The sequence below is a fragment of the Mustelus asterias genome, chromosome 6 (assembly GCF_964213995.1).
Source record: "Mustelus asterias chromosome 6, sMusAst1.hap1.1, whole genome shotgun sequence".
Lineage (NCBI taxonomy): Eukaryota > Metazoa > Chordata > Chondrichthyes > Carcharhiniformes > Triakidae > Mustelus > Mustelus asterias.
Window position 1 is genome coordinate 26,520,698 of NC_135806.1, and position 6,000 is coordinate 26,526,697.

Below are 6,000 nucleotides of genomic sequence, written 5' to 3' on the forward strand. Positions count from 1 at the left end.
CTACCTGTCCCTCTACATATCTTTGTATCATCTGCAACTTAGCAACAGTGCCTTCAGTTCCTTCCTCCAAATCATTAATGTATATTGTGAAAAGTTGTGGCCCCAGCACTGACGCCGAGGCACACCACTAGTCACCGGCTGCCATCCTGAAAAAGGCCCCTTTATCCTCACTCTCTGCCTTCTGCCAGTCATCCAATCCTCTATCCATGCCAGGATCTTACCCTTAACGCCATGGGCACTTAGCTTATTTAACAGTCTCCTATGCAGCACCTTGTCAAAGGCCTTCTGGAAATCTAAATAAATCACGTCCACTGGTTCTCCTTTATCTAACTTCCTTGTTACCTCCTCAAAGAACTCTAACAGATTTGTCAGACATGACTCCCCTTGACGAAGCCGTGCTGACTCAGTCCTATTTTACCATGCATTTCAAAGTACTCTGCGATCTCATCTTTAATAATGGACTTTAAAATCTTGCCAATGATCGAAGTCAGGCTAACCGGCCTATAATTTCCCGTCTGCTGCCTCCCTCCCTTCTTAAACAGCGGTGTTACATTAGCTACTTTCCAGTCCTCTGGTACTCTCCCTGCCTCCAGTGATTGCTGAAAGATCGCCACCAATGCCTCCACAATGTCCTCAGCTTATCTCTTTTAGAACCCTGGGGTGTAGTCCAGGTATCCACCTTCAGACCTTTCAGTTTCCCCAGAACTTTCTCCGTAGTGACGGCCACTACACTCACCTGTGCCCCCTGATTCTCCTGGAGCTCTGGCATCCCACTGGTGTCTTCCACTGTGAAGACTGATGCAAAATAACTATTCAGTTCCTCTGCCATTGTTTTGTTTCCTATTATTACTTCTCCAGCCTTATTTTCGTGGACCAATGTCTATTTTTGCCTCTTATCTTTTATATATTGAAAAAAACTCTTCCTATCTTCTTTTATATTACTGACTAGCTTACACTCATATTTCATCTTCTCCCCCCCCCCCTTGCTTTTTTAGTTGTCCTCTGCTCACTTTTAAAGGCTTCCCAATCCTCTGACTTCCCACTAATCCTTGTCACTTTGTATGCTTTGTAGCCATCAGCATTCCTTTCAAAAAATATTGTTTGCTTTATGCCTTCTTTAAAGTTGTCAATCAATCATAGTGGAAGTTCCATTGTGGAAACCTTTAATTTGTTTCACACACGTCTTGTCCAATAAACACAAAGGCATTGAAAAACTTGTTCAAAGTATAATCAGATTATTACAAGGTCATAAAGATGCCAATCACATGAAGCAAGCATTTCCCTTTGCAACCCCTGCTGAGCTGATCTATTAGCCATTCTTGGAGCAAGCATTCATAAATTACAATTGCTCGATAGCTTCATAACAAAAAGGAGGTGCGCTTGGTAGTGTCCAAGCCCCTGAGCCAAAAGCTTTGGGTTTGAATCCCACCCCAGGACTTGATGGCTAAGGAAGGTGTATTCATAATGTGGCCAAACATCCTGCAAAATCCTTCAAATGTGCCAAAGGCAGGCGGTTAGAGCAATAGACACTTCTGGAGAGGCTCCAACCATGCTTGATGCACAGTGGCACCCCTCAAGCGATAAGTCTCTGTCAACAGGCTAGTAACCTATTCCAAGAAAACCCTCATGGTAGGAACAGGTGAAAGTCTGCCTTGTGCACCACTAGGTGCGGAAGAAGCAAAAACAATTCAGAATGAATACTTGGCTAAGCTCCAGGAATGGCTAATGGACTCAGTTCAGCAGGAGTCCGTTTACTCAGCTGCAAAAATTATTGTTAACTTTGTGATTGGCATCATTTTTAGCTTGTAACTTGATCTTTCTTTGACAGTTTAGAAATGCCTGTGTGTTTATTTGGAAAGATTAAGAGAATCGTAGAAACCCTACAGTGCAGAAGGAGGCCATTCGGCCCATCGAATGAATCAAATGAGACTTTCACTGCTTTTGATTGCCCCTCTCACCTTCTCCTCAAGCAGTCAATGTTTCTCAAAGTGAATGTTGAATACTATTCTTTTTGTTCCTGTTTGGAGACTAAGGTGACTTCTTTGAGGTGCCATCCGCCACATCTGCACCAAAATTGGATAAGCCAGCAAAGGTGGGAGTGCTACTGCTGGGCTTGTTAGCTGCCCCCTGTCTCATGCTTGAAATAATTGGTGGAAACAGGAATGGGGTGGGAATCCCGAATTTGGGTCTCGCCTGCCATTTCGCTCCTTCCTGACTTGATGTGCAGATGCCGGCGTTGGACTGGGGTGAACACAGTAAGAAGTCTAACAACACCAGGTTAAAGTCCAACAGATTTATTTGGTAGCAAAAGCCACTAGCTTTCAGAACAGGCTGTTCCTTCGTCAGGTGGGTGGGAGTTCTGATCACAAACAGCACAAAGACCCTTCCTGACTTGGACAGAGGCATTAAAATCTGAGTCAATGACTTTGGTAGTGACTGGGATGGATTTTCCAAGTGGGAGGGAGGGCTTCTGGTCAGGCCTGCATTTGAAGTCCGTGGTATGCAACTTTTCTCTCCAGCATGTTCCCCCGCCGCCTGGAATCAATCTCTGAGACACCAAATTTCAGATTCAAGTCCCACTCCACAGGGCTTGAGCACAAAAATCACGGCTGTGCAATGTTGAGGGGATTGTACTTTAGAGGTGCTGTCTTTCAGACATGGGGGCGATTCTCTCAAAAAAATTCAAAGTCGAATTCATGTTTAAAAACTGAAGTAAACCCTGCTGCTTTTGTTTCAGCTGGAATTTCAAAATGATCTTCCACACACTGCACTAGCTTGAATCACAGGGGCGGGGCCTATTCCCACTGGAGAGGCCGGCAGCATAGCCCCGCCCTGCCGGCCTCCCAATCACTGAGCTGCCCCTCCGACACCCCTCACAGCCTGAACGTGTCCAAGCCAGCCTTGACGCCTGCTCCTCCCCTCCCATGCCCCGATTGCTGGCTTCCTTCCCCCTGTCACTGATCCCTCTGTCGAGTGGCAGTGGGACCCCACTGCCCCTCAGAGGCTATGCCCCCATTAGACCCTGCCCCCTTGGCACTGCTTAATGCCTGGTGAGCAGTGCCAAGATGTTGCCTGGGCAATGCCAGGGGACCCAGGCTGACGCTGCCAATGCTTGGGGGAGCACCCCCCATTTCCCCCGACCCTCTGGGGGGCCTCGATAGACCCCCTTCACTCCAGTGGGGCTGGGCTACCAGCTCCCCACAAGTGAAACACTCCTGGCATTGAGGGGGACGCTAGCAGGCCCAGAGACTTCTGTCCTGGGCCCTCTAATCAGACGTAAATTACATTAAAATGAATATTTAAATAATTCATGCAGCTCCATGACTCGCAGAGGCCATGGCACTCAATGGGAAGCAAGCTGAACGGCCTCCACTTGAGTCTCCCGGCCCACGGCACTGCTAAAGCAGATTATTGCTAAAGCAGCGCAGTGGGCTGGGAGAATCGCTCCCATGATGTTAAACCGAGGCCCCGACTGCATGCTTGGCTGGATGTTAAAGATCCCATAGTATTATCTTAAGAAGAGCATGTAAATTCTCCCTGGTGTCCCAGCAAATGTATATTCATCAGCACTTCCAAACCCACGACCACTACTAACTGCATGGATGAGCAGATACTGGGAACACCATCATCTGGAGGTTCCCCTCCAGGCCACTCACCATCAATACATTGCCATTTTCTCACTGTCACTGGATCAAAATCCTGGAACTCCTTCCCTAACACCATTGTGGATGTGCTTGTACCACATGGACTGCAGCAATTCAAGAAGACAGCTCATCACCACCTTTGCTCGGGCAATTAGGGATAAGCAATAAATGCTGGTCTAGCTAACGATGTCACATCCCTTGAATAAATGAATAAAAATGTATTTTTTTCTTTTTCATCTCATTCTCTGAAGGAATTTCTTGATCTTCGTTCAGAAGGAAGGAATATTAAGCCACTTAGACAATTGATTTTTCTTGTTTTGTTTAGAGCTCGTTACAAGCTTTCAGTATGAGAAACAATGCTGAGAAAGATATAGAGCAGGAGTGAAAATATATGAAAATATCATAAAAAGAATGAAACAATCAGCATGAATTATTAAACTATGAACTAATTAAAGTTGCACCATCAGTAATTTGCAATTAACACATCAGTGAGATGATTACTAAAGCCTTTAGGTCCTGCTTCATGCTTCAATGATAATTTTTCCCTGCCCCAAGCTTAGAATGTTGATCTGAACAGAAAGCTTGGCTGGGATTTTCCAGCCGTGCTCGCCCCAGAACCGGAGTGAGGTCAACGGACTTTTCCATGGTGGCCCGCTACAATTCCCATGGCAGGCAGAATGGAAAAACTTCACTCCTGTGGTGATATAAACAGGGCCTAGTTTTAAGGATGATAAAATTGGATATCCTAAATTAAAGAATTGGGCATATTAAAATCAAACACAGTCAAACCTCAGGCAGGCCATTGTACAATTCACAAACGTGTCTGCGCCTGACCCATCAACCACCCATCAAAGGTCATTACTGATACTTAGCAGGAGATCATTGCACCTCGTTGAAATGCACCGGCCTATTGTTAGAAGCCCAGATCGGGCCAGACTTTCTGTTACCAAGAGTTCCTGTAGATACCTTATCTGATAAGTTCAACAGCATGGAGATGGACACCTGGGGGCAGACCCTAGTGTCCTGTCAGGCAGACATCAAGAAACCCACTGGGTATTGGAACCCCCTCCTGGAACCTCATTGGCCGGAAGCCAGAGAAGTTTCTGGAAAGGTAAGCAGACTGGGGGATAAAGGGACACACTTTGAAAGACCAGCAGCGAAGACTCGACGAAGGAGGCGGCCTTGCCCATTCGGAAGACTGACCGAAGGAAGGAAGAAGCTGCCATCGAGACTCACCTTTGTGACGACGGACCAGAGGGACCCAGAGAATCGGGCCTGCAGTTCAACCAAACCATCTTTACTGGTAGTATACTTGCATCTGCTGGGGTATCCTCTTGTTTTATGTGGGTAATTTAAGGGTTAAGAGTGTTATTATTAATAAACTTGTTGAACCTTTACTTGTGTTTGTCCTTTGTCCATCTTGCAAATAAGGACACCGGGGTAAAACCTTGAAGTAAACTGGCTGAAAGTATCTGAGAATTAACAGGTACTACAGTGGCACCCCAGATGGGACTTCGATAAGAAGTGATACGTTGCTCCGAAGTCGCACCTTCAACCCGGTATTCTCCAACACTCCGTCTGAGCCTGAACTAAGAGGGCAGCTGCCCCACGTGACGGCCAGTCTTAAGTGAGTGAAGGACTAATACAGATTGAACCAGTAAATTGGGCCATAAACCCGGTGTCTGTAACACAAGGTGGACAAACTGTGTAGTTAGAACTAGAACAGTCTAGGCAATTTGGGTAAAATCTACAGGAGGGAATTTAGTGAAAACCCGACCCCGACCCCGATCCCTTACCTATACTCAAGTGACGAATCCTAAAAGAAAATAATTATGGCCAGTCATGCTGAATGGGAGGACCTCTGGGATTGGGGTTCAAATGTCCAAATCCACCCATGGGTCCACGTTCTGTCACAACTGGCCGTAATAGGAATCCTACTTATGGCAGTGTACCTAACCATCCTCACATTTAAGTTCGCCCGATGGAAGACCGCGCGCATACAACAATTGGAAGCGGAGGTAAACACACGAGAGGAAAGGAACCAAATCAATATGATACACATGAGCCAATTCCAGGCTCAATGTGATAAAGCCTACCAAAAGGCACAGTGTGCTGTCCGTGAGAGAGAGGCTGCGCTGCAACAGGTAGAGGAAGTTAAACGTAAATGCAGCGACCTACAGGCTGCAGTAAAAGTTTTGCACCAAGCAGGAAAAGTAAATACAGCCTGTGCAACAGACCACTCCAAATGCCTGCACGAGATTAAAGATTTAAAAGCACAACTAGCCTAAAAAGGGGTGTAATGTGTGCATACACGACCGAAATGGGATAGTGACCCAGGGGTAGAGTGGGGGGATTT